The sequence below is a fragment of the Primulina tabacum genome, chromosome 15 (genome assembly GCF_025594145.1).
Source record: "Primulina tabacum isolate GXHZ01 chromosome 15, ASM2559414v2, whole genome shotgun sequence".
Taxonomy (NCBI): Eukaryota; Viridiplantae; Streptophyta; class Magnoliopsida; order Lamiales; family Gesneriaceae; genus Primulina; species Primulina tabacum.
The window spans coordinates 9,789,945-9,799,942 of NC_134564.1; the positions used below are offsets into that span (position 1 = coordinate 9,789,945).

The 9,998-nt window shown below is 31.6% G+C and overlaps 1 pseudogene; it reads right to left on the reverse strand.

Moving 5' to 3' along the window:
* Positions 1–1,806: 1,806 nt before the first annotated feature.
* Positions 1,807–7,845, reverse strand: LOC142527939 (phenylacetaldehyde reductase-like; annotated as a pseudogene).
* Between the last annotated feature and the right edge of the window lie 2,153 nt (positions 7,846–9,998).

The window sequence follows — 9,998 nt, forward strand, 5'->3', positions numbered from 1 at the left end:
GGGCTAGGACTCTTTTTTTTAAAAAAAATAAATAATAAAAGGCTTTTTATTCAATTAATTAATGAGCTTAATCAACCCTAATTTTTAATTAATAAATTTGACTCATTAAGATCAATAAAATCATTAATTCTCAAAAAAAAATTTAAAAACAATTATTTCCAAAATCTCATATAAATTACATAAAATTATTTGCTCCCACTAATTAATTTAAATTTGACCTTAAAAATTCAAAAATTCTTAAATTAAAATAAATATTTTCTTAACTAAAAATAAAAATTTAGCTTTTAAATATTTAACACCTTAATTATCTTGGGTCCTTGATCCCCGGCCAACCACCGATATTCGTCTGAAAATGTTTAAATTAAGAAAAACTACACAATTAATCATTTAGTCAATCAGAATATATCATTTATGCATCCAAAATCATTTAATTAAATTACAATTTAATAATTTTTATGCATGCGGTTTACGTAACTGGATTTTTGGACGTTACACAACTGTACACTACTCATTTCATCTCATCTGATTTCATATATGTTTCTTCCACATTATTCCTTTGTTACGCAATAAAATCATGAAAATTCACTATTACGATTCAAATTAAAAGTGGTAAGAAAATTTATGAAACATGATAAAATAAGATAAGATAAGACCCTGGTGTTGTGGATTATAATACCGATATATGGCCTGCCTCTTTGAGAAATAACATTTAGGGACTGATTAGTACATCATGGATAAAAAGATGAATAACAAAGTCTTGTATAACTTTATGCTTCATCTACTATATGTTTTGATAGCTTGTTTCGAATTTTGTTTGTCTAATGTCATGATTAATGTTGTGACATGTTCTGAGACATGTCACAGTTGAACTCATATTATATATATTTCGATATTCTTGTGTACGATTGACCCTCACATACTAAGTGTTTTCCCAAAAACTCACTCGCTTACTTCCCTCCTCAGACAAGCTCGAAAATCAATTGGAAGATGTTGAACAGCACATGTTTTTGAGTTTGTAATCAAGTTCGAGACACCAGTTTCAAGCATTAATTTTAGTTATGTCATCGCTTCCAGTCATGATTTATGTAATAAACTGACTTTTGACTATTTTATGTAATATGTGGCTTGTTTTACTATTTAAATTGTTAAACAACGTCGATGACAAGTCTAGGTTTCGGAGCGTGATATTTTGTTTAACATGAAATATTCATGATAAAATTCAAATAAACGAAATTGCTATAACCATGCATTATATAATGCTAATGCTCACAATTAATATTTGAAATATAACAAATCATGTATTATATATAACTAGCATCTCACTTTTACGATGCACAAGATATTATTTTATATAATTAATAGTTAAAATAAGTAAATATGACCATTTGAATTAATAATTTGAATAGATCATACAATTAGGAAAAAAAATAATAATTTACAATTAGGAATGACCAATCATGTTAATCACTTATGCAGCATTACACATATAAATATGACACAAAACCCTAACTGTAAGTAAATAAAATGATATAAAACAATACAAAATTTGAATGCATCATGCAGATAAATAATTATTTTCATTTTCAGCAAACTCATTTTGATGATATGTTATTAAATTTAGTAGACAACTCTGTTAAAAGTCACAAAATTTTGAATCTCTAATTTATTATTATATGTTTTAATTGATATTTTCTTAATTTGTCAACCTCCTGAATTTCTTAATTTCGATCTCTCGAATTTCCTACATATGACTATTTATTTGATATAATTTTTTGAAATAATCCTTGAACGAGTTTTTTTTATTTATTATTATTAAGGTTCAAGCTAATAAATTCTATATGCTCTTTCAAGAGTCTGGCTAAAATGACTGGATAACTTGCTACATTCGATGGATTATGAGATACAATCGGCACCAAGGTGAGAGCTATTTGCAGATTCAACCAAGTAAAATTCTCTCTTTCAAGCTTTCAATCATATCCTTGAGGCTCACCTCGAAAGGCGTGAAGATGACGCCCAAATCTTGTGCTCTTTTGTTGCATACCTGGTATGTTGGATCTCCTGCAGGACTGCATGCAAAACTAGTTAGCATTTGTATCATAAGTGCAAGAAACCATTGGATAGTCAAGAGGGAAATGAACTATTTAGAGAAATATCTTGTTCTTGAGTAAGAAATCCAAGCGAATAGTATATCTCAACATATTTTCTTGTCTCAGGTAAAGGTAAGGAGAGGGTGGTACATAAACGGTTTGTATGTTGTTTGAACAAGAAGCAATCCCGGAAATCATACATCTTTTATACTGAAGAATAACACAATCACTGTACGCTACACGGTTTGTAGATTTCATTGCCGGTTCAAAGCTGGAAACTTATTGCCATGAAACTAACTATACAGAAATTCATATCGATGGTTGTGTGTGTCTAACTGCAATATGGATCGGCGGAAAAACAAAGGGAATTTCGTATCAAATTTTACCTGGTTGGAACCTTGATCCATCATGAAACTTAAGCATTTGGTAGCGATTCAGGATACATAGGAGGCAAATTTAAACAATAAATTGCTAGGGGAGAAAATCATATGTATCTTATTTGGAAAAAAAACATGTAAGCACGGATGAAGAAGTTAGGAGAAAGGATGGCAACCGTCCAGGCTGATGCGCGCTCGCTCAGTTCCTTGCAAAGCGAAGGTGAGAATAGCTAAGGCCTAAGCTTTGGATAAGAAACCTAAGTTTGCATTTGGACATCCACTTTTCAAACAGTAGTTAAATAAACTTCATCTCAAGCTGCATGGCAAAGGGTATTCCCCATTTGGCAGTAATGCATTAACAGAAGTTGATTATCTTCAAAGAAAGACCTACATTTTAGGAACGTCCATGGAAGGATAAATCTTCTGTAAAATATTCAAAGCTTCCGAACCAGTTTAAGGTCTTTCAACCAAAAGGTATCTGCCACTAGCTGAAGGGTTCTCGAACCCCAAAATATGTGCTTGAGCAACATCTCTAACATCAACAAATCGATAGGATGGGAATCCTCCCTTTCCTGTAATGGAACATTAGTTTTATGCTAAAAAAATACCGAATCGCGAAAAGACATAAAAACCGTTTGACACACCTTTGATCAAGTTCAAGAAAGCCTCAGAAGTGTAATTAAGCATTGGCTGAAGGAGGGGACCAATCGTGTATCCAGGATTTATTACTACCAAATCGATGGCATTTTCTTTAGAGAATTTCCATGCAGCTTCCTCTGCCAATGTTTTTGAGAGGCAATACCACGACCGCGCGCATGAGATATGATGTTTGGATCAAAAAATTTCTCAAACTTTTTATGTTACATTAATCTCAGTTTATTTTTCAAGAGACCGTCTATTGCATTCAAATTTGTGGGGTATTTTAATAGAAACAAACCTCAACAGAATCATAATCATCAACATCAGGTGCCTAGAGGATCCTTTAAATTTTCAATCTCATAGTTGGAAATAATTCTGGATCATGATGAATCCATGAAGGATAAGAATATAGAGTAGAAAAGGATAAAATCCATGGTACTCTCATGGCTACAAACCTTGATTTCTTCACAGAATACTGGATCAGAAAACCATGTCTCATCAACTATAACTTCGGGGCCCTTGGAACGGAAATTGAATGTAACTGCAGCGACAGAGGATGTTAGCACTACTCTTCTAACAGATGATTCTTTGCTGCATGATTTTAGGACATTTAGAGTTCCCTTCACAGCCGGTTCTATTAGTTCTGCCTAAACCGATAGCATAAATAAATCAAGAATTTAGTTTGACAAAAGATTCAAAAAAAAAAAAAAGATATGTAAAGCCAAGGACAATAAGGAAATTAATCTAAACAATGTCGGGAAAACTTCCAAATGCATTCATATGTGTAAATTTTGAACTTCGGTCTTCCTCACTCCCTGCCATGAATTTACTTACAGTCAAGGTTTTAGCACTGTGTGAAAATATTTAGAGATAAAATATTGTTGGAGTTCAAGTTCTAGATTTCAAATATATTTTCACGCCCTGGAATCGAGATGCGACGTCGGCGTTGCTTTCAAATAAAAATTGAGAAAACAACAAGCCTCGTAGTACATAATTTAATTAAAACCATTATATTATTTCATTGCGAAATTTGTGCTTATATCTCAAAATACAAACCACAAGTCAAATACCTCAGCGGAGTTAAAATTTATCGACATAACGACAGCGAAAATTAATTAATAACAATTTTAAATTTCTTCTTTTCACCGGACTCAAAACTAAGTATGCTCTTCCTCGTTGAGTTCTTGCTTTTATCTGAGGACGGAGTATAAAGGGCGAGTTTTTTGTGAAATATTCAGTAAGTAAAAGTCGATCGAACACATAAACAACAGAATATACATATATATAGCCGTGAAAATTAGAAAGTGACATATTGCAACAGGAAGGAATAGACAGAATGCAAAACATAGCTTATACTTGTCATACGCATATCATAAACATCTCATATACATATCATATTCTTATTGCCTATTATTTCATCTCATTTTCCAAGGTGGGTAAGATCATATATCGGTTATTATTACCTACCGCATCAAGGCTATAAACTTATCGTGTTTCATTTCTAATTCCAATCTTAACAGTGCCTTTGACATATAGCAATAAAATTCATCTAATTTTTCATGTTTTACTGATCAGTCTCTTATATGTAATTCTTCTAAGAAGTGAGCCCATATATCAATCATTCTTATCCACCGCATCAGGAACATAAACTTGTCATATCTTATCATGTTTCGGAAAATTCCTTCACCATTTCTAATTCAAATTATTTCAGTGTCTTTGAATTTATAAAAATTCTTGAAACGAAAATGAACATACTTAGAAGAATAGAACGAATCGAAGATGGAATAGAACAAATCATATTGTGAAAGATCGATTTAAAACATAATAATTATTTTAAAACATAAGTCTACTTAAAAAAAAAGTATGCAAAACATTATGAAAATATATATATACACATAAAAGTCCGCTTACAAAGTATTTTGGTAGCCTCAAATCCATAGTGTAAAAAAATAGAGCGATCATCCTCTATCATCAACTATTGGGCAGAGCTCAAAAATTTCTAAAATATCTATAATTCAAAATATTCGATGTTTCTACTAAAAAGGCGTGTATATTCGGTGGCCTTTGTCATTTCTGCCGCTAATTCAATTAAAAAGGAATAGGTATATACGAATATGAACGGAAGAGTTTATGAGACGTGTGGCAATGTTGGGTTTCAACACTTGAAACAAAAACAAATATGTATATCTAGAAATATAATTTCTAGTATACAAGTGGACAACCAAAATGAAGACAAAATTGTACCGAATATGAATTGACTCTAAATCTTGAGTGTCAACCTTTTGGCTAGTTAAGGCTTTATATTGAGTAGTTTTTTGTGAGACGGTCTCACGAATGAGACGGGTCAACCCTAACGATTTCACAATAAAAAATAATACTCTTAGCATAAAAAGTAATATTTTTTCATGGATGACCAAAATAAGAGATCCGTCTCACAAAATACGACCCATAAGACCGTCTCACACGAATTTTTGCTCTTTATATATTGAAGATGAGTACACGATAAGTCACCACTTAAATAGGGGAAATTATGATATTAAAAGAAATGGATGAAAATCGGTTACAACTTCTTAAACACTAGTAATTTCAAATTAAATATAGAAATTAAAACTCATTAATCTGAAAATTAAACTAATAACCTCATTTGGAAACAAGATCATTCGGCTGAAAGGAAGAATCAAATGGTATTTTATAGACAAGGGGAGGAAACGTGTGTAGGGATTTGATAGGCTATGGTGGTTTATGACTAATAATAATTAGGGTGTAAAGATTGATTTTATGACTAATCAATAAATATAATATAAATGGGTAATTGATTATCTTAATTGATAAAATAATTGACATAAAAATTAAAATTGGAGGAATTGATATCACCATTAAAATGAATTTAAAATACCAGTTAAAAATTTTAATTACTAATAATTGCACAATAATAAGGAAATAAAAATAATTAATTTGAAAATTATACTAGCAAATTATTAATTAATTTGAAAATAATTGTGTTCCTTTGAATATATTGTAAAAATCCGTACTATATTTACAAGGCGTGAAACAAAATATAGCCCAAAAATGGAAATCAAATATCTGAATTTTGTTTCAGAATATAAAAATAAATCTATAAATATATTTTTATTTTTATATCGTAAATTTCGTCAAGGGTATCACATGTACAACAAATCAAAGACAAAAACTTACGTGAGACGGTCTAACGGGTTTATTTTGTGAGACGGATTTCTTATTTGGTCATCCATGAAAAAATATTACTTTTTATGCCAGAAGAATTACTTTTTATCGTGAATATCGGTAGGGCTGACTCATCTCACACATAAAGATTCGTGAGACCGTCTCACAAGAGACCTACTCCAAATCAAAACAAGACAAGTGAATCTGACAAGTGTTCAAGTTCATCACAATGAACAATGAGAATGATAAAAAACAAAGGCTCCAGAGAAAAATAATAATTTACCTAGTTATTATTATTAAAAATAGTAAAGGATAACAATGAACCTGTGGGTTGGTTGTTTCAAGGAAAGCTGGCGAGGCTGTGTGAAAGACCCCTTCACAACCATGAACCGCGGAATCAAAAGATCCATCTTCAATTAAGTTGGCTTCAAACAAGTGTAATCTCTCCTCAGCTACCTCAAGTTCTTTCAAGTGGGCTACTTTATTTAGATCATCTGCGTTTCAAAGTGCTTAGACAAATGTTGATAGCAGATATATCTTGAAGAATATTACTCACTGAAGTCATGGGCACAGCCCACAACAGCAGAAACATCAATAATTTCTTACTAAAACTATATCGCACCTCAATGGCCGAGCAGAGGAGGGAGGAGGGGGGGTATGTACATTTTTATGTACTACACAAAAATCTGAATTTGCACATGATCATTTAGTGTAGTTCCCCGATTTCTTATATTTATGGCTTTGGTTCAAGCCAAAAGAAGGGGCGAACGTCAAGACTCAAGATATCATAATCATTCATGGAACACCTCCAACACTCATTTGATGAGAGGTCTGAAGAATTATAATTGTAAGGCCAATCAACAGAAAACTAAGTAGCTGATACAATAAAGACAATCATCGGAAAAAAAAACAGAAAACTAAGTAGCTGCTCCCTAGTTTCTATTCACGAGAATTTTAAAAAAAATAGCCATAAAGATAGCAACAAAAGTTCCCACTAGGCCATACGCCGGATCCTTCCTCATTAGTTCTGTTTTTGTTGCATTTTATTTTTTATTTATTTTGAGGTCAGTGATCAAGAACATCAGGACATCACATCAAAAACTTGCAAAACAAAACGACAAGATTACTTTCTGAAGGTAAAATCGTGATAAAAAAATAGTAAATATACTGTTACATTCAACAAGATAAAAACCCAGAAAGCAAAAACAAGGACATAACTTTTCAATATGAATACACAAAATAGCAATGAAATTTCCTAGTTTTATGACCAACCCATGATTTCAAGCTACCAACACTTAAGTTCATCAAGAAATTGATAATTCCTAACCCACAAAAAAAAATTGCAAAAAACATATAAATTGAGATACTGACTGATGTTCCTAACAGTGGCTTTAACAGTGTAACCCCGCTGAAGCAGAAGCTTAACCAGCCATGAGGCAATATAGCCCGATGCTCCAGTCACGCACACAACTTTTCCTGCTCCACTCATCCCCTAATCTCGATCGAGTTTCAGCCCGAATTTTGTCTAAGTTTTCTTTATCGGCCTCACAAATTGGTCCAATTAAAAATCCAATCTTATGACATTAATAGTACGATTTTGACGCCAATTACTTAATTCCAATCTATTTACTTCAAATCTTTTATTAAAAAAAAAATATTCTTTGAAATAAGTCTTAAATTATTATTTATACATTATTAATAATTATTAAAAATAAATAATTTTATTTAAAAAAATAAAAATTATTGCACCAAATTTGGTGGAGATTTTCCCTGTAGATAGAGGGTGAGGCGCTATTTTGGTGTAAAACATAGCTCCACCATTGGAGCAATGAACTTGGCTTCAAGTCATTTTGGTGCAATTTTTTATTGTTAGGTCTTTACCGTTGAAAATTTGACAAATGACTTTCACTAAAAAATAAATAAATAAAGTGGCCTTAAATAAAATCCATTAAAAAACAAAACAAAAACGTAAAAAACATGAGATTGTTCTCTTTTCCTCCCCTTTTTCTCATGACGGCTCTTTTCTCTTCATCTCTCGTACATTGATCTTCATTTCTTTCTTTTTGTTCTTCCTCTAATTAAACAAGAGAATATTGTAGTTGTCGGTTTTCCTCAAACAAAATCTCAACTTTTCTGTTAAATATTTTAAATCAGGTATAATTTTTATGCTTCTCAAAATCTATTATTTTTAATCAATTTACTGGTTTGTATTACTGTCTTTATATTGTAAATATTATTTTTCATATATTTTCATCCTTAATTGTTTAGTCGTCCAATCAGCCGCACTGATACTGATTTTAGACATGTTGGCAGATGGCAAATCGGGTGGTGCATTCACTTGCATTTTTTTCGCTTTCTTCCCCTGATTCTTTTGTTTGGGAAAATGGGATTTTTCCGTTTTGGTTGGTGAATCTTGTAGCAGACGATTTATTGATTTCTGAATAAAATTACTAGTGTTACCATCAAAAAATTGTTTAGTCGTCCAACATTATAAGTTAAGTCGTCCAATTCTTTTTTAGTCTCCCACCTTATATGTTATGTCATCTGATTATATATTAAGTCTTTCAACTTTTATAACACATTTCTTGCTTATTTTGTACAGGAACGACGAATATCCATATTTTGATTAAATCAAATGAAGAGTGGAAGAATGATGAACGAGAAACTTATACATGGTTAAGCGAATCTAAAGAATGGACAATTATTTCAATTGATGGTGGTAATTTGACAACAAAATGTGCTATTAATGAAATGTATGAGACACTGGGTTTGGCTCAATCAAAGATCGAATTAAATTTGAGCTATTTATCGGAAGTAGATATTTGCAAACCATGTCCAATCAACATACGACATTAACGACAATTGATAACATATCTATCATTTGGTAATTCGCGTACTAGACCAGTTTTGCATGTGGAAGTCATCAAGAATTTTCATATTCGAGTTCATAAAAAAATAGTGACATCGATGTGCATTTTGTAGATGTGGAGGAGGGTAGTGCTATGAGTTTTGATATAAATGTAGAAAATATGATAAGAGAATGTGATTTTGATGTAAATATAAAATGTGAAAGAAAGTAAATTGATTTGTATATGAACACTTTTAATCAAGTTTTATATGATGGATATTTTGGTTGTACTTTCATCCAAAATGGTTATGAATTGACTGCAACAACCAACGAAGTCATTGTTGAGGAAGATAATGTCAATAACTTAAACAGAATGATGTCTTCGACCTACCAAGTACACAAAGTTCACATGTTGATTACTATCATTCTGATTTAATGAAGCAGAAAAACAAATTTTTTTGGCAATTAACGATGGTGACAGTGAATATTCATTCACTGATGGATCAAATTTATCAGTTGGTCAAAAGTTCAGCAGTAAAAATGAACTTAAGAAAGATTTGACTATGATTTATCTGAATGTTTCACTTGAAATGAATGTTGATTAAAGGTCGAGAAAGAAACTTTATGTAGTAGGATGTATTACAAAAAAATGCAGTTGGAGAGTGCGAGCAACACAAAGAAAATTCAACTCAGATTCAAATTCGAATTTATTGTAACATACACACTTGTGAACTTTCTGATAAACGACGAAAGCACCGGCAAGGAAGTTCCATTGTAGTTGCAGATTTATTGCTAGAAAATTTTAGAGGGCAACAAATAACCCCTGTACCGAAAACAATAAGGACGATGATGCGAAATAAAAGG